The sequence below is a fragment of the Manis javanica genome, chromosome 4, assembly GCF_040802235.1.
Source record: "Manis javanica isolate MJ-LG chromosome 4, MJ_LKY, whole genome shotgun sequence".
Classification (NCBI taxonomy): domain Eukaryota; kingdom Metazoa; phylum Chordata; class Mammalia; order Pholidota; family Manidae; genus Manis; species Manis javanica.
In genome coordinates, this window is record NC_133159.1 from 138,558,094 (window position 1) to 138,576,633 (window position 18,540).

The window sequence follows — 18,540 nt, forward strand, 5'->3', positions numbered from 1 at the left end:
CTCCAAGAAGGGAGTAGTGGTTACCAAAGGGAAGGGGTGTGGGAGGGCAGGTGGGGAGGGAGGAAGAAGGGGATTGAGGGGTATTATGTTTAGTACACATGGCATGGGGGATCATGGGGAGAGCAGTGTACCACAGAAAAGGCACACAGTGGATCTGTGGCATCTTACTACACTGATGGACAGTGACTGCATTGGGGTATGGGTGGGGACTTGATAATATGGGTAAATATAGTAACCACATTGTTTTTTCATGTGAAACCTTCTTAAGAGTGTATATCAATCATACCTTATAAAAAAAACACAAAAAAAACCCCAAAAAACAAGTATATGATTAATGCCTATTTCCTCTACCAGGCTGGAAGCTTTGGTTGTATAAAATAAGATATCCTTATTTTTAGATAGGGATATTGTTTTTCTTTTTAAAGAACATTTAATATTAGTATTTTAAAAGACTAACGAGCACCTGTGTACCCAATACCCAACTTTGTGCAATCTTGCCACCTGCCCTATTTGCCTTCAGATGTTTTTCTTCAAAGAAAAGATTATAGACATGAAGGAAGGCCTCTAAGTTTCACTGCATGTCTATGAAAGCTTTTACTAAATGTTTACATATTAAGTAGATACAAATATTTATAAAATATGTATAATGTCTAAGGATTAATGAAACAGTGAACACCTGTGTGCCCAGTTTAGGAAAAAGCATAACTGACTTTTAAAGTCCCCTCTCAAATCCTCTTCATCCATTCCCTTTCCTCCTTTCTCAGAAGTAACCATTATCCTAAATTGTGTGTATGATTTTCTTGCTTCTCTTTATACTTATACCACCAAATATATGTGTATCCCTGAACAGTAGGTTGTTTAGTTTTGCTGTTTTTAAAACTTTATATAAATGGAAATATAGTTTGTATTCTTCTGTGACCTGCTTTTCTGTTGTTGTTGTTTAACATTTTGCTCTGACTTTATGTGTACCCTGAAATTCATTAATGTTGCCTGATGGTTTTATTCTGTTATGTGGGCGTACCATGCTTTATCCATTTTCCTGTTGATAGATGTGATAGACATTTAGTTTGTCTTTCCCACCTCCTCATCTGCTTGCCTTTTTCCCCCCCTCTGGTACAAACAGTGCTGTAGTGCAGATACCGCTGTCCACTCATGAGATGCCAATGCCCTCCAGCTGAAGACCACCTGCAGCACACCTGGTGTGGAACTTCTGGGTCATAAGGTATGTGCTCCTTCACTTTTCCCATATATTGTCCGTCTGCATTCCCACAAGAACTGTATCGAAGTTGCAGTTGTTCTGTAGTCTCACCAGTGCATAATATTCTCAGACCTCAAAAACTTTGTGTATCTAATGAGTATGAAGTTCTATCTTGTTATTTTCCTGACCGCTGATGAGGTTGAGCATATTTTTTAATATGAGAATATTTGAAATTGTGAATTGCCTGTTTATATCTTTTGCCTATTCTGTTTGGTGATTTTTCTCCAGAATTGATTTGCAGTTGTTCTTTATACATTTTGAACATGAATCTTTTGGCTGCCAAATATCTTCTCCCAGGCTATAGTTTGTGTTTTATTAGGGGAGAGGGCACTTGGGAGGTTTTCTTTTTTTCAATACATTGAAATAATGTAAATCGAATTGTTATAGTTAAATGTATTTTGACAAATGCATGTGGTCATGTAACCACTCCTCTCTCACTGTCATGGTGTATTTGTCACCCCCGTGAGGTCCTTCATGCTCCTTGGCAACAACTGGTTTGACTTCCTTTACTGTATATTAATTTTGCCCAATTCAGAACTTCATATAAATGAAATCGTTTACTATGTGTGTCTGGCTTCTTTTGCTCAGCATTATGTTTTTAAGATTCATCCATGTTGTTGCATAGATTTTTAAAATTTCTGAATAGATTTCCATTGTATAAATATACTACAGTGTTTATCTTTTCTTCCATTGACGGATATTGAATATTAAGGTTGTTTTAAAATTTGGCTGCTATGAATAAAATGGCATTAAACATTCTTGTACCTGTCTTTTTGTGGACATGTTTTCATTTCTCTTGGGAAAATACCTCTGAGTGGAATTGCTGGGGCATAGGGAAGGTGTATGTTTAACTTCATAAGAAATGCTGTGCTCATCTTTAATTCTGTTAAGAGCATTATCTGTCATCCAATTTAACATTTTTTTCCTTCATGGTTTATGCTTGCTTTAAGAAATCTTTTTCTGAGGTCAAACAGATTTTCTTCTATATTCCCTTCTGAAGATTTTAAACTGTGCATTTCACATTTGGTTCTTTAATTCACCAAAAATTGATTTCTGTATGAGATGAGAATCTATATTCCCCCTTCTGCATTTGGGTAGCCAACACTATTCTAGTTCCCAACACTATTATGGACTAGAGCATCCCTTCACCCCATTTGTAATGGTCTGTCATATATGAGGCTTCTGCATGGATTTAGACTTGTATCTGGGCTCCATTCTATGCCACTGGTTTATTTTTCTGTCCCTGTGTCAATACCACACTGTGCTAATTACTGTAATTTATAAAATGTCTGGCTATCTGGTAGAGCAAGTCATCCTACTTTGTTTTCCAAAAATCAGCTTGTCTATTTAGGGTGTTTGCTCTTCCAAATAAATTTTAGGATCAGTTTGTCAAGTTATATGTGCATGTGAACACACACACACACACACATACACTCACCTGAAAGTTTGTTTGAGTTTGAATAATATTTACTATTTGGAGGGAGGATTGCCAGCTTAATGACCCTGGGTCTTTTCCGTTCATGAATAGTTTATTTCTCTATTTTTTGTTAAGGTCTTTTAATAAAGTTATATACTTTTCTCTGTAAATATTTTTGCATATTTTTTGTTGTATCTATTTTAGGTATGTCACAATTTTTTGGTTATTGTAAATGGAATTATAAAATGACATTAAATAATATATTGCTGATTGTAGGAGGACAGTTGATTTTTGTACACTGATAATTTACTTGGCACTTTTCTGACCTCTTTTATTAATTTCTATGGTTTGGCAATAGCTCCTCTCAGATTTTCTGTATGCATGATCCTACAACCTATAGAGAATGAGAGTTTTATTTCTTCCTTTCAAATCTTTACACCTTTCATTTTCCTTCTTGTCTTTGTGCACTGGCTAGGACTTCCAGAAAAGTGGAGTAGAGGAGGAAATAATGATCAGCCTTGTCTTGATCCTTCCTTTAAGGGAGTGCTTCTGACATTGGACGATGATGCTCACTCTACGGTTTTTGTAGATACATTTTATAAAGTTCCCTTCAAATCTTAGTTTGCTAAGAATTTAAAAAACTTATATCATAAATGATGTTGGATATTTTCAAAGGATTTTTCTATGTGTATTGAATAATCATAAGATTTCCATCTTTGATTTATTCCTGTGAAATATTTTAGCAACTTTCTCATGTTAAACCATCCTTTTATTCCCAGAATAAACTTAGTTGGTTTATGTTGGTGGTTGTTATTATTGCACATAATATTGTAATTGTTTGTGACAATTCAAGATTTTTACATGTATGTTGAAAAGTGAGATTATTTTGTAGTTTTCCTTGTTTCCTTTTGGTATCAAGGTTATACTAACATTATAAAATAGTTTGGGAAATTTTCCTTCTTTTCCTATTCTTTGGAGTAGTTTAAAGGAGGTTGCATTATCTGTTCCTTGAATGTTTGGTAGAACTAACTTGTCACCCAGGGTCAGGTCTTGTGTTTTTGTATTATGGGGGTAGATGTTTAAAACATAAACTCAATTTCTCTTTTTTTAATTGAAGTATCATTGATATACAGTTCTATATTGGTTCAAATATACAACACATTGGTTCAGCTTTTGTTTTTTTATTCTCATCAGAGGATCTCTATCTCCTAAGTCAATAATCTAGTTTTTAAGTGTATTATGATTGCTGATATATTTGTATCAGTTTTCTTATTTTGGTTAACATGTATGATATATACGCTTAATATTGATATGTTTTTTTTTTTGTCCTTTCTAGTTACTCTGCTTGTCCTTTTTCCCATTCCTGTCTCAGGTGGAGAGAGCTCAGTTTTTTTTTTTGAGAGGGCATCTCTGATATTTATTGATCATATGATTGTTAACAACAATAAAATTCTGTATAGGGAACTCAATGCATAATCATTAATCAACCCCAAGCCTAATTCTCAACAGTCTCCAATCTTCTGAAGCATAACGAACAAGTTCTTACATGGTGAACAAATTCTTACATAGTGAATAAGTTCTTACATGGTGAACAGTGCAAGGGCAGTCATCATAGAAACTTTCGGTTTTGATCACGCATCATGAACTATAAACAATCAGGTCAATTTTGATTATTCGTTTGATTTTTATACTTGATTTATATGTGAATCCCACATTTCTCCATTATTATTATTATTACTATTATTATTTTTTTTTAATAAAATGCTGAAGTGGTAGGTAGATGCAAGATAAAGGTAGAAAACATAATTTAGTGCTGTAAGAGGGCAAATGTAGATGATCAAGTCTGTGCCTATAGACTAAGTATTAATCCAAGCTAGATAAGGGCAACAAAACATCCATGGATGCAGAAGATTTCTCTCAAAACAGTGGGGGTGAGGTTCTAAGCCTCACCTCTGTTGATCCCCAATTTCTCACCTGATGGCCCCCCTGCAACTGTGCCTGTCTTAGGTTGTTCCTCCCTTGAGAAATCTTACCTGTCTCTGGCTAACCAGTCATCTTCCAGGGCCATACAGGGAAATGTAAAGTTAGCAAGTGAGAGAGAAGCAATATTGTTTGAAAAGGTTAGCTTTTTACTTTTTTGCAGATTTATGCCCTGTGGCTTCTATGCCCAGCATTTGTCTTGAGGTATCTTTACCACTTGGAAGAATTATGATACTTGGTAATTTCAATATGAGGCACGAATTCTACTTAGGGGTTGTAATTATGAAGGAAGAAGAAAAGCTATAGAAGTAGCAGACAGAAGAAAACATGGGAAGATTGATTATTTCTTTGACATATCTTCTTGTAGAGTAACATAAGCATGTATAAGTTTTAAATTACTAATTAAATTGCGTGCACACATTAACATAATAGGAATACAGCTACATAACCAAAGCAGACCTACAATTACTAACCATATCCAGTGAAACCAAGAAAACCAGTTAGGCACCCTAGGCATTTGTGAAAACTTATCAATGATATGATGGATATTGTCTAACTGAATTTGAATATTTTGAGAAAAATCAGACAAATCAAAACAACACATTCCTGGGAACTGTTCACATCCCATATGTTCTTTTAACAGTAGATAGTCTATAGTCGCAAGATTTTGGAGCGCTGCAACTTGCACTTCTCCTAATTCTTGGTTGAGTTCCGACAGTATAGATCCAGTCAAATTTGTTGTTTTACTGTATGCACAGGCCAGCTTAGATATCTCCTTCTTCATTCCAATGGCAAGACCAGGAACCGGTGGGATGGATGCAGCTACAACTGCAACAGCACCAGGATCTTTGTTGAAGTTTTTTGATGATCATCTTCTGGAATGACTCTTCCAGAGAATGTTGATGTTTAGAGCTCATTGTTTTTGTTTCTCCTTTTGCTTCTCTCCCAGTGTGGAAGCTCTGCATTCTATTTCCATTCTCTTAGAGATTATATTTTAAATTTTAAGGTATACACTTGACCTAACAAGGCCACAACTAATCAACATCTCTATATTCTTCCCAAGCAATATAAGTCTATGATCATTGCCTCCTTCCTAGCTTGTTGTTTCCAGTTTCTAGGTTATACCTTATTTTAATATCCTTACATTATTCATTATAATAATTAATGTTGTTTGTCAGGCTTACGACAGTTGTGTTGTCAGGGTTTATTTAGATTTATCTATAAATTTATTTGCTCATCATTGTTTATTGCTCCTCATTCCTTTTCTATGTTCAATTTTCTTGTACCTGAAGTATAAACTTTAGTCCTTTCAGCATGGAAGACTCTTTTAGTTTAAGCAAAGGGTTTTTTTTTCTTTCTGTAACATCTACCTGAATATAGAATTCTAGGTTGACCTTTATTTTCTCTAAGAAATTTGAAGATATTTCCCCATTGTCTCCTCGTGTCTGTTGTCACTGATGAAAAGTCTCTTGCCAGTCTAATTATGTTTCCTTTTTAAGCAATCCATGTTTTCTCTGTGGTTGCAGTTTACGAGGATGACAGTATGTTCTGATTTGCTCTGGACAGTCCTGGTTCACACCTGTTACCCTTGAATAATATTAATAATGCCTCTTTCATTCTCAGAAATAATCTGGTTGGAATGATAAATTATGTGATCACCTTACCTAACATACATCAGAATGGTTTCATTTTTGCTTATCCTTCTAAGGACTCACTATGTCTCCTGTAGCTGAAGATTTCTCAACAGGCGAGAATGTTTAACCACTTCCTCTTTTTAAAAAAAAAAAAACCTGCATTAAAACCTTTAATTTAAAAGTGTACATTAAGAAAATGAAAAGTTAATAAATATATTGCTTGATTAATTAATACACCTTTTTTCTCCTCAAAGTGTCTGACCTGCTAGCACCCTTTAAAGCTACATGGCTACTATTGTAACACACCACTTGGTATAATAGACCATTTTTGTGGGCTCAGTTCTGTGCCACTTATTCCAACTGTCCGAGTGTTTGCTTTTATTGTGTGTCATTCATAAAAGAACATATAGACTTGTATCAAAGAACAGTGTACCCAGCATTCAGGTTGACTATGGGAATATTCTCTAATATTTTTAAGGTTACCTTTGTGCTTCTGCTCAAATGCATCCTGCCTTGCTCCCCATATAACCACCACTCTGAATTTTGTGTTGATTATTCTGTGGCTTTTCTGATTAATTTTCATCACAGGTATATATATTTTACATAAATTATTATTTAGTTTTGCCTGCTTTTAAAGTTTATATATGTTCTTTGACTTTTTCCACTTCAAATTTGTCTTTGAAGTTAACTCGCGTTGATGAGTAGCACTGTCGTTCATTCGTTGTCTCTACGGCAGAGCCAAACAGTGGCCTCATTGTGTGAGTCTATCACAATATATAGATCGAATCTACTCATTATAGACAATTGTGCCGTTGCCAGCTTTGGTAATTATATACCTGTCTCTGGGACTTGTGGGTCGTAGGGTATATGCATGTTCAACTTAACTAATTAGTGCATAACAATTAGTATTGGTGCCAATTTACATTCCTACTTTCAACATAGGATTTTCTTTTGCCTCACATACTCATTTAGTACTGTCAGTGCTTTAATTTTTGCCAGATTGGTAAGTGTGGAATGGTATAGCAGGGTGTGTATGTACGCGTATATTTAAACTTTTAATATTGGCATTGTGATTTTAATTTTCCCAACTATGTAGAGCATGTTCTCATGCTTAGTAGACATTCATCTTTCTAGTGGAATTCCTGTTTTAGTTTTTCATCTGTTTTCTTTTGGGTTATTTTCTTATTGATTTATAAGCATGCTTTAATTGCATCCTATTGATCTCTAAGCAATGTTCTAGAAATTAATCCTTAGTAATAATTGTTGTAATTGTCATCTCCAAGTTTGAAGCTTGTTTTACTTCATTCTTTATGGAGTCTCTGGAAAACCATAAGTTTTTAATTTATCTACCTTTGTCGTTAATTCCTTTTCTAAGGTAACTTCTTTTTCTGCTTTTATTTAAGAAGTCTCTCTCTACCCTGAGGACCTAAAATTATTATCCTATATTTGCTTCTGATTTTTATCTTTCACATTTGTGTTTAATCTACCTTGAATTGATTTTTTATGTAGGACATGAAGGAGAAATTAATTTTAATTTTTTTCCACATAGATAACCTATTGTGGCAGTATCATTTGTTATGGTCCTTGCTGTTCCTACTAATCTATAATGTCAGTTCTGTCACAAATCCAGCTTCCGTGTGTGCCTGCATTGGTTTCTGGGCTCTCTCTTCTGTTTCAGCAGTTTGTCTGCTCTTGTCCAATACCATGTTATTTTGATTTTTATAGTTTTATCTTGATATCTGGTAGGGCATCCTTTCCTCCTGTCCTTCAAGAATGTCTTAGGTTTTCATGGTCCTCTAGTCTTACGCACAGATTTTAGAATCAGTTTGTCAGTTTCCATGAATATTCTTCCTATAATGGCATTGTTTCAATATCATCATGTTTCTTCAAATAGCTTGGTTGTTCCTCTGCAGAATGGTGCTATATTCAGGGCTTAGTGTTAGTTGTTGTGGCGGGCACGTTGGGCACTCAGCAGGGACTGTAGCCAAAGCAGCCCTGGTAAGTGGGGGCCCCGATTGCTGAGCCCATGGGAAACCTCCATCCCTTCCAAAATGGCCATTTCATTGGTGAGCATCTTGAGCAAGGACAGAAGTGGCTGGGGGAAAGACAGCCTGACATCCTTAGAATGGGTTATTTTCTCTACTGACTGTTGGAGACCTCTTCTGCTGAGCAACCCCAAACAAATATGCTCATTTGCAGAGCTCTATCCTCACCCCTCTTTTATCTTTGTAATCAACTTTCCAATCTTATTCTTTCAAAGTCCTTGTTCACCAGCCAGACTATCAGCCTCTGTCTGTCACTCTCTATATATACACATCTGGCATAGGGAAGGGGAAGCAGGAGAGGCTGGGAGAGGCTGCTGATTATGGGACAGACTGAGAACCACTGCACCTTGTCACCACAACTGTGAATCAAGAGTTTGTGGAAATACTGTGAACCACTACTTCTGTATGACCTCAGAGGGATCACTTGTGGAGAAATTTTGAAGCCATGTGTAACTGGCACAACCTTCTGGAAAAAAAATTGCTGTCATTTCACCTTATTTCTTTTCTACCTTCCAATCTTCTTTAAGTTTCTCTTGTTGGCAAACTCTAACCTGGATCCATACTGGGAAAAGTAATTGTCTGACTTAAAAGAAATGGTGGTGGTTCCAGGTGGCTGACAGACCATCCTGCCTGATGGCATATATTTATGTTGTCTGCCACCATTTCCATGTATAGGTCAGGTATTGCTAGCTACCCTGGCTTAGGAATGGCTTCCGGGAATGCTACTACTGACCATAGTGTCAGTGTACCTGAAACTGGGACAATAAGGTACAGGGACCGGACGTGTACCACGGTAACAGGTCTTATGACGTTCAGTATTGGAAGGATGTGGATGTTGAAGGAGAAATACGGTTTCAACGATGTAAGAAGTTAGTCTGTTCAAAGGTAAAACAGAGGCACATTTGACAGTTAATGTTAAAAAGCTCATCACAGCTATGTTTGAAATAACCAGTTTCACTTTATCTTTGGAGTGATTAGTCTCAAAATGACACTGCAACTTATAACACTATTCAAAGATATTCTGTTGCATAAGAAGCAGTAAGATAAATTATTAACAGAGCAACCTCCCCTGTACCAATCATCTCTTCAGTTGCATTTTAGTCTTTTTTTCCTCAACCATTGGGTTTTTAACTTTGGTGACCTTCTGTATTTTTCAAATAGTTCAAGTTGAATATTTTCCAAATATGCTTGTTTTTTAAAAGTCTCTTTTACCTTTTAAAAACTCCTTTATTCTGTTAGTTATTTAAGACATACTTTTTTACAATTTGTTTGTTATTTGTTCTAATGGTCAAAGTCTTGGGGCGAGGAATCCAGTCCTCTTGCTCACGTTGTCTGATTCTTTCTCACCTGCCTTGTAATTTTGGACTAGGAGCTTGTCTGTCTGTGGGGATTGCACGCAGCCTTGGCTCACAGTGTGCTCCCAGGGCAGTGTTGTGTTGATTGCTGTCAGGACTCAGAGGAGCGTCCCTGTCCTGAGACCAATGTCACTATGTTACTTTACCAGTTTGGGTATTTCCGGAACACAGGGGTGGGGTTCCCCCAATACAGCTCTAGCATTTACTGAGAAACTTAGTCCTTTGATATTTAGTCCTCTTTGGGTTTCTGGATCCGGAGGATTTCCTTCCTTCCTTAAAAATTTAGCTCTGCTTTTAAAAGTACACCTATTATATTTTATCTAGAATTTCTAGTGTTTATTAGTGGGAGGGTTTTCAGCACATCTAGTAAGTCATATTTCTACAATGATAAGCCTTACTGCTTGTTTTTTTCCCTTAATCCTTGTGTCCCTTTTGCCTATCATAAAAAAATGTATTAAATAAAATCTGAAGTTCAGTGCTGGTGAAGGTGATTTTTAGCTGGGATTTAGTCACACAGTTATGTTTTCCACAAATTAACCCAATCCCACAGTTATAAGACCTAAGTCCCCCAGTCCTGCTCTCCAGACCATATTTACTGGACCGTGTGGTCCTGCCCTCAACCCATCCCATCTTCTCTGGGATTCAGGACATCAACATCTTAGCCTAGGAGCTGCAGGTCTGGTGGTTCTTGGTGGCGGTGGCTGAGATTGTGGAGAAGCAGGAGAGAGAGGGTGGCCAGCAAGGAAAATGGAAATGCCTGTGTGCTTCCAAATCACCTCATCCGTGGCCTATGCACCATTGCTGATTTCCATTCCCTTCCCTCTTCTTCTTTTTCTGGTTAAGTTTGAACTCTTGGTAAGAGGCCAGTTGCTTTAGCTAAAAATGAAAATGACTTGTTTGATTTATTCTTCCTAGTGTTAAAGAACAACAAACCAGGTCCTAAGATGGGCCCTCCCTGATCATCTGGGAGCTGAACTCGCCCCGGGCAGCATGGGAGAGGGGTTCAGGCTGTGGAGAGAGACCTGAGCTGGATCGGAAGCCCTCGGTTGGAGGCCCACCACCACCCCTGTGTGAACTCGAGCACCTCGCTTGCCCTCTCAGGACTCAGTTTTACCATCTGAACCTGACAGGATGATCTTTCAGAGCCTTTCCCGGCTGTCCCAGGGAAGAGGAATCGGACTCCTGAGGGGACCCAGAGGGCAGAAGCAGTGCTGCCAAGGGAAGTTTGTAAGCTAGCAGGGACCCAGCTTTGGGCTTAACAGAAGGAAGAGTGGCCAGCCTTGTAAACTGTCCACGCTTAGAGCCAACAGCCTTGGGAACTGGTGAGCCGTGCATCACGGGGAGGGTGTGTCAGGACACTCGTGAGCCTTCCTGCGGCACTGTGAGACTGGAGTGGAGGGACTGGATGCTCCCCACCCATTTGTTGAGGGAGAAGGAAAAGTTGAAAGTAGAGAAATAATGACCGTCATGACCGGTGACGGGCCTCTCAAATCGTACAGCTGGGTTCAAGGCCTGGATCCACTATTTCTGAGCTGTGCAACTGTGTGGGTAAGTTACTGGACCTCTTTGCACCTCAGTTCTCTCTTCTGCAGAATGGACATAAGGGCAGGGCAGCTGTGATGAATGAGGGAGCGAATGGAGGGCTTGGGGCAGGGCCTTGTACACAGTAAGAGCTCAATAAACGAGACTGGGGGCAATGGGTTATTTTTCAAGACATCAGAGATCCTGGCTTCCTGCAACTCGCTCGGCTCCCGAGACCCTCTTCCTCCTGCAGCAACCGGGTCATGTTTGGAATCAGCATCTGGTGGTCAAAAGTCGTATTCTGTATCTGGTTGAACTAATTTTATCCCAGATTATTTCTGACCGAGTCAACATTCTTCCCTCCCCCACTTCTGAATCCCCTCAAAGGTACACATTTCTCCAGGCAGGCTGCTCTCTCTCAGCTTGGTTTCCCTGGCCTCCCTTCGCATGTCGGTGCCCAGAATGTACTAACGAACCCCGTCTCCCAGCCAGGAGCTGGGTGCCCAGGAATTCCGGCCGGGCCTGTTTGCCAGCGCATCTGTTTCTAATCAGTGCAGTGTGGCGCGTTCTTTCTGCCGAGTGCGGCCCGGAGCCTGGGGACAGCGCTAATTGATGGCTAAATGGATCTTGTCATTTCCAGAAGAGGCCTCCAGACCTGCCCTTTGCTCTGCCTCTGCTCCCCACGGGCTGAAGGGCTTAAGAATTAACTCGTCCGCTGCCTTTGGAAAGAGGCAATAACTATCTCGAACCTCAGTGGTGGGAATTCACCAGGAGCCTTAGAAAAGCCCCTGCTCTTTGTAAAGAGATTTACAGCCGAAAAAGCGCTTCCGTGGGCACGATCCCATTTCGTCCTCCAGGCAGTTTTGTGGGGTACATGCGGCCACGCTGGGCAGATGAGGAAGCCAAGGTTCAGGCATGTGAGTTGAGTGGCTCCAGGTCACGCAGAGTTGGTGGCAGGCACAGAATTGTCTTGAACCCGACTCACGGTGGGTCTGGGTTCTTCCCCATTGAGTCTGTTCAAAGTTCCTGGCCAGGCTTTACTGTCGAGGTTGCTGGGAGGAAAGGAGACAACAGAGGGTCCACTGACCCAGGCTGTCTGGATTGTCGGGACACCCACAAGTGTCTTGGGTGTCTGGCTGCCGTGCTGTGATGATAGCACCAAGGTGGGGAGCATGCCGCTCATGTTCAGGGGTGAAGGGCAGCTGCCTGAGCCCAGAGAGACAGCGGCCTTCCTTTCCCGCCAGTAAGCTGCTGCCCCGCGCCCCAGCCCTGTCCCCTGAGTCTCAGCATCTTTGTTTCAAGGCCCTGGGCTTCCCTGGTGGTTACAGGGGACCAAGTCACCGTCCCTGTCCTCGTCTGCCTCCCCAGGCTGAAGGCAGGGATTGTTGTCTGTCTGTAAAGCTCTGCCTGGAACAGGGTCTGCTCGGTAGTAGGTGGTCAGTACTGAGTACAGACTGAATGAGCCATTCTGCACTTTTCCCTCTGATCTCAATCTCCTTGGTCTCTTGGCAGAGGTGATCAGTGAGGGCGAGATTAGAATCTACTCTCAGCAGAGCAGTTTAGCACTCTGATGCCTTGGCCCCTGACAAATCGCGAGCTTCAGTCTGCGTATCTGCCAGATGGGGAGGAGTTCATGCGTGTCTTCCCCCCATCCCACCCCCACACTCCACTGGGCTGGTTGGAGGACCACTTGAGATAATGAAGATTTGAATACTACACTCATGTAAATGGTGTGTGTATATGTGTGTGTGAGTGTGTGTTAGTGTGATTTGTTTTCATCTTTAATGGATTCTGGGCTCCACTCTCTTCCAGAACTTCTTCACTGGCCCACACTGCCAAAAGGGCTTATTGTATTATTGGGGGTGTAGAGAAGTTCCTTCAGTCTGTAAGACTGCGTGAGACCTCAAAGTAAGTCTTGGTTCAGACAAGTGGCTCACAGGGGCAGAAACTGGAAGAACGGATATACTCAGCCTGCTGTGGCCTGGATCCGGGGTACCCCCACCCTCCTCTCTCTCCTCTCCCTTCTCCGTTCTATTCTACATAGATTAAGACTTGGGTTGAGAAATCAAAGAGAACTATGTTCAACTCTTAGATCTTCACCTTCCTAGCTGTGTGACTTTGGAGAAATTATTTAACCTCTCTGATTTTATACCATGTGTAAGATGGGGACAATAGCACATTTTACAGGATGGTTGAGAAGAATTCCTGAAATGGTGAACAAAACACCATCATTGGGTGGCACATGATAACTGCCCCATAAACATTAGCTATCCTGTTGGGCTGGAATGAGCACCCCACTCAGTCTCTTTTCCCTCAACCACCCCGACTTCTGCCCTCTGCTCCCCCACAGACACTGCTCACAACGACCTCCTGTGCTTCTCAACTGCAAAATCCACAGGGCTCTTCATTCTCTCCCTCTAGGGCCTCTGCAGCCTTTGGCACTGCAGCCCACTCCTTCCTGAAAGCTCTCCTCTCAGTTTCTGGGCCACAATACCCCTTGGTTCTCCCACCTCGCCGGCCATTCCTGCTTGCTTTCTTCCACTCAGTCTCTCTCGCGGCTGCAGTCCTCTAACCCTCTCTTCCCTGCTGAGTCCTGTGCCTGTTCTCCTCAATCTGCAGTAACCAGAGTTACAGGCATAGAAAACACGTCCCCTGCCCACAAGAGCCTGCACTCTGCTAATGGCCTTGAGGGCTGCCTGGGGCTAAGTGCTGGGCTTAGTGTTTCTGTGCCCTACATCATCTGGCACCTGCAGGTGCAGTTGACAGACCAGGGCCCAAATGCCAGCCCCACCATGTCAGACACCGGGCTGGGAGCAGATGGTATTCCCTAGGTCCCCTCACCAGTGGGGAAGGAGATGGGAAGCAGGAGCAGGCCGGGATCTCCATGCCAGGGCCTGGGGATGGCATGGGCGTGAGCCTGCCCATGAGGCTGTGGAGTGCCAGGCTCTGGGACAGGTACAGATAGATTCAAATGCTAGTCTTTTGATCTCTTTGTCATTTACTCGTTGTGTGACCCTGAGCAAGTCACTTCACCTCTCTGAGCCTCAGAGGTTTCAGTAAGGCCCAGGTATGTAAGAGTGCTTAGTAAACCACAGGATGCTCAGCAGAGTATCACCATTATTAGAACATTATCAGGCACATTATCCAGTTGGATCCTGCAGAGAAGTAACTTTCCAGTTGAGCTGGAAATCCCACTGGATCTTCTGACTTAAGTGGGGACACCATTCACTCAGTACCTGCTTTACCAGATTCTTCACGTTTGCTCTACATTTGCTTTGCTCAGTAATCCTGGCGATTGGTATGATCGTTCCATTTTATGAATGAGAGAAGCAAGTTCCCCAGAGGTGAAGTGATGTGCCCAGGGTTCACACAAGCAGTGGTGGAACCAGGTTCTGTCCCTGAGCTGTGTTCCCCCTGCCACAGGACACCGCCGCTTGATCCCTATATTCACCACCCGCCAACTGTTCCATGGTTCAGTTTCCTTAATGCAACTGCTCCCAGGAGCTAGATGAACTGTCTCAGGCCAGGTATTCTTGGTCCATGTTGCACAACCAATAACTGGGAACAAATTCATGTTTTGTGGCAACCTGTTTCCCAGAACTTAGTCATCCCTGGGAGAACTGGGGAAAAAGTAAATGAAAGACATTTTGGAATGAGAGAGACTGGCTTGTGGGATATCCTTGTGACTTTTTGGAGCCCTGAAAGCTGTGCTTGTAAAAAATCACGTCAGGCATGATTTATTAGGCACATCACCCCCTGTGCCAAACGACTTTGCATGAATTGTCTCTTTCATTGCTAACATTGGCCCCATGTGGCACATGCTATTTTTACTCTCAAGTTACAGAGGAAGAAACTGAGGTCCAAGGGTGCACAGCTAGGAAGTGGTGGAGCCAGGATTTGAACCCAGGCAGTTGAGATCCATACCCACAGTTCTTAAACCCCTCATATCATGGATGGGGCAGCTTAGAGGGTTCCAGAGGGTCCTCACAGCTCTGTGATTGACTGGCCCTCCTCACTTCCTCACCCGCTGTCCTTCCCTAATTTTGGAAGCTTCCTTCCCTCTCTGCCAGGTGACACTCACTGCAGGAGACGCTGCCAGAGCCCAGGTGGCCACATCCATACCTGGTCTGTGCCCTGCATCTCCCTCAATGCCCCCAGCTCCTCCTTGGCAGCCCCAGCAGAGCTGGCTGGGAGTTTATGTGAACATCTCAAAGATTTACGCTGCTCTCTGAAACTTCTCTCCCTTTGCCTTGCACTATTTATTGAAATAGTTCATAGGATACTGTTAAAGACTAAAACAAAAGTCAATAGAAAAATATTTATGGGCTCTGGTGGGCCGGCTGCCACAGAACGTTTGAAAGTAGTTCTCTTAGGTCACATTGTGCTTCAGAACGCTGGGGGTGGCGGGTGGGGGGAGCAGGGACTCACTTCTTGGCTAAGTTCTGCTGTTTTACACCCTGCTTCCCAAGGATTCAATCTGATTATGCTTCCCGTTCTGAAGAGCTGTTGATTTTTGTGAGGCAAGCTTCTCCCAGGCGAGGTGGCTTGGGGGCTGGTCCTAAAAATCCTTCTTTAATTTATCCCTGCATGCTCTGTATTTTGCAAAAGTTGTTGTCATTTCTGGCATGTGAATGAGTCTTCCCAGGAAACAATGAAGATGCAAGGTTTTCTTCTATCTCACATTTCTGCCGTGAGCTGTGAAACGGGATCTAAAGTGGGTCCCTAACAGCTGTCTGTCCAAAACTCGAAACGGAGGCCTTCTCAAAGGCACTTTATGCATTGTTCTTATCTTCCAATATATGTCTCCCAAGGAGGCCTGAGGGGCACGGGGCCTGGGCAAGGTTCAGAGCACAAGCTGGTAGGCCAGGGCCTCAACCCAGAGGTTCCAAGTGGGCAAGGGCTGAGGCTGAAGCTGGGGGCAGGAGGCTGGGGCCTGGGACAGGAGGAGGCCGCAGGCCGGAGTCCAGCATCTGGCCTGAGCTCAGGGTGTGTTAATAGACGAGAGCTTCCAGGTTCAGGGAGGGGAGAGAACTGCTCTGCTCTGATTTGTCACAATGTCACATTCAGTTCTGAACAATACATTTTAAATATTAAATTAAAGTCTTAATTTAAGGAGTTAGAATTGCATTCACACCATTCATATACAAAAATATATAAGCAGGTAAACAGTAAAAAGTCTTCCCTCTGTCCCCACATGTCCCTCAACCCCACTAATTCCCCTCTGTATCTACAGCAATTAGTGTCTTGAATATTCTTTGGTTTTATTTTAAACTATAAATGTATCTTTTAAAAATCCCCCCTCTACACACGAAGGTAGAATTCTTCACATGTTGCTCAGCAACTTGCTCTATCCTTTTTACAACTGGACCGGGCATCTTATCATCCACAGCATCACCTGGCATTCTGCATCTGTGACAAGAAATAATGATAAGCTCTTCTCCTGTGGTGTCTGAGTCCCTATTGAATCCTCATAGCAATCCTACAAGGCAGATGCTATTTTTATCCCTATTTTGTAGCTGAGGAAACTAAAAGGAGAAGTTAAAGGATCTGCCTAAAGTTTCCCAGTAGGTGCATGTCGGAACAAGAATGAACAGGGAAAACTGGATTCCAAAGTACCCACCCTTTACCGCTAGCCCATGGCTCTGACAAACACATGATTGCTTCTACCCGGAGGGGCAGGTCTGTTCCTACATTGGTGGGACCCAGAGCAGAAGTCCAAGTAGATGCTCATGTGCCATTCATATAGTGAAAGGTTATAAATCAATGGTTATTTATGAACTACTTATAAGTAGCTAACAAACTGTCATGTAAAATATGAGTCATCCTCTCATTGTTCAAATACATCTTCATAACAATTAAGTTCAAAACATAATTGACAAAATTAGAAATAGAAAGCAGACTCTTTTTTTTTTTTTTGAGAGGGCATCTCTCATATTTATTGATCAAATGGTTGTTAACAACAATAAAATTCAGTATAGGGGGGTCAATGCTCAATGTACAATCATTAATCCATCTCAAGCCTAACTCTCGTCAGTCTCCAATCTTATGAAGCATAACGAACAAGTTCTTACTTGGTGAACGAATTCTTACATAGTGAATAAATTCTTACATGGTGAACAGTACAAGGGCAGTCATCACAGAAACTTTTGGTTTTGATCACGCATTATGAACTATAAACAATCAGGTCAAATATGAATATTCATTTGATTTTTATACTTGATTTATATGTTGATCCCACATTTCTCCCTTTATTATTATAATTATTTTTATTTTTAATAAAATGCTGAAGTGGTAGGTAGATGCAAGATAAAGGTAGAAAACATAGTTTAGTGTTGTAGGAGAGCAATTGTAGATGATCAGGTGTGTGCCTGTAGACTATGTGTTAATCCAAGCTAGACAAGGGCAATAAACCATCCACGGATACAGAAGATTTCTCTCAAAGCAGGGGGGATGAGGTTCTGAGCCTCACCTCTGTTGATCCCCAATTTCTCACCTGATGGCCCCCCTGCGACTGTGCCTGTCTTAGGTTGTTCCTCCCTTGAGGAATCTTACCCGTCTCTGGCTAACCAGTCATCTTCCGGGGCCATACAGGGAAATGTAAAGTTGGTAAGTGAGAGAGAAGCCATATTGTTTGAAAAGGTTAGCTTTTTACGTCTTTGCAGATTTATGCCCTGTGGCTTCTATGCCCAGCACTTGTCTCGAGGTATCTTTACCACCTGGAGGAATTATGATACTCAGTAACTTCGATATGAGGCACAAATTCTATTTAAGTGTTGTAATTAGGAAGGAAGAAGAAAAGCTATAGAGGTAGCATATGGAAGAAAACATGGGAGGATTGATTATTTCTTTGACATATCTTCTTGTAGAGTACCTTAAGTATGTATAGGTTTGAAACTACTAACTAATTTGTACACACATATTAACATAATAGGAATACGGTGACATAAACAAAGCAAATCTATAATTACCATCCATCTCCAGTGAAGCCAAGAAAACCATTTAGGCACCCTAGGCACTTGTGAAAATTTGTCTATGATATGATGGATATTGTCCAGCTGTGCTTGAACAGTTTGAGAGAAATCAGACAAATTAAAGCAGCCCATTTCTGGGATCTGTTCACATCCCATATGTTCTTTTAACCGTAGATAGTCTATAGTCATAAGGTTTTGGAGTGCTACAACTTGCACCCCTCCCAACTCCTGGTTGAGTTCCAACAGTACAGATCCGGTCAAATTCGTTGTCTCACTGTATGCACATGCCAGCCTAGACATCTCCCTCTTCATTCCAATGGCAAGTCCAGGAGACGGTGGGGTGGACGCAGCCACGACCG

At 41.5% G+C, this 18,540-nt stretch overlaps 1 long non-coding RNA gene across 3 annotated transcripts in view; it reads left to right on the plus strand.

Moving 5' to 3' along the window:
- Window positions 1–17,251, plus strand: part of LOC140849072 (uncharacterized) — a 55,449-nt gene extending 38,198 nt beyond the window's left edge. For all 3 annotated transcript variants that reach the window (XR_012130571.1, XR_012130572.1, XR_012130570.1), the window contains exons 2-3: window positions 1,124–1,222; window positions 10,605–17,251. This is a non-coding gene — a long non-coding RNA (uncharacterized lncRNA). The remainder of the gene's footprint in view (window positions 1–1,123; window positions 1,223–10,604) is intronic.
- The last annotated feature ends 1,289 nt before the right edge of the window (window positions 17,252–18,540 follow it).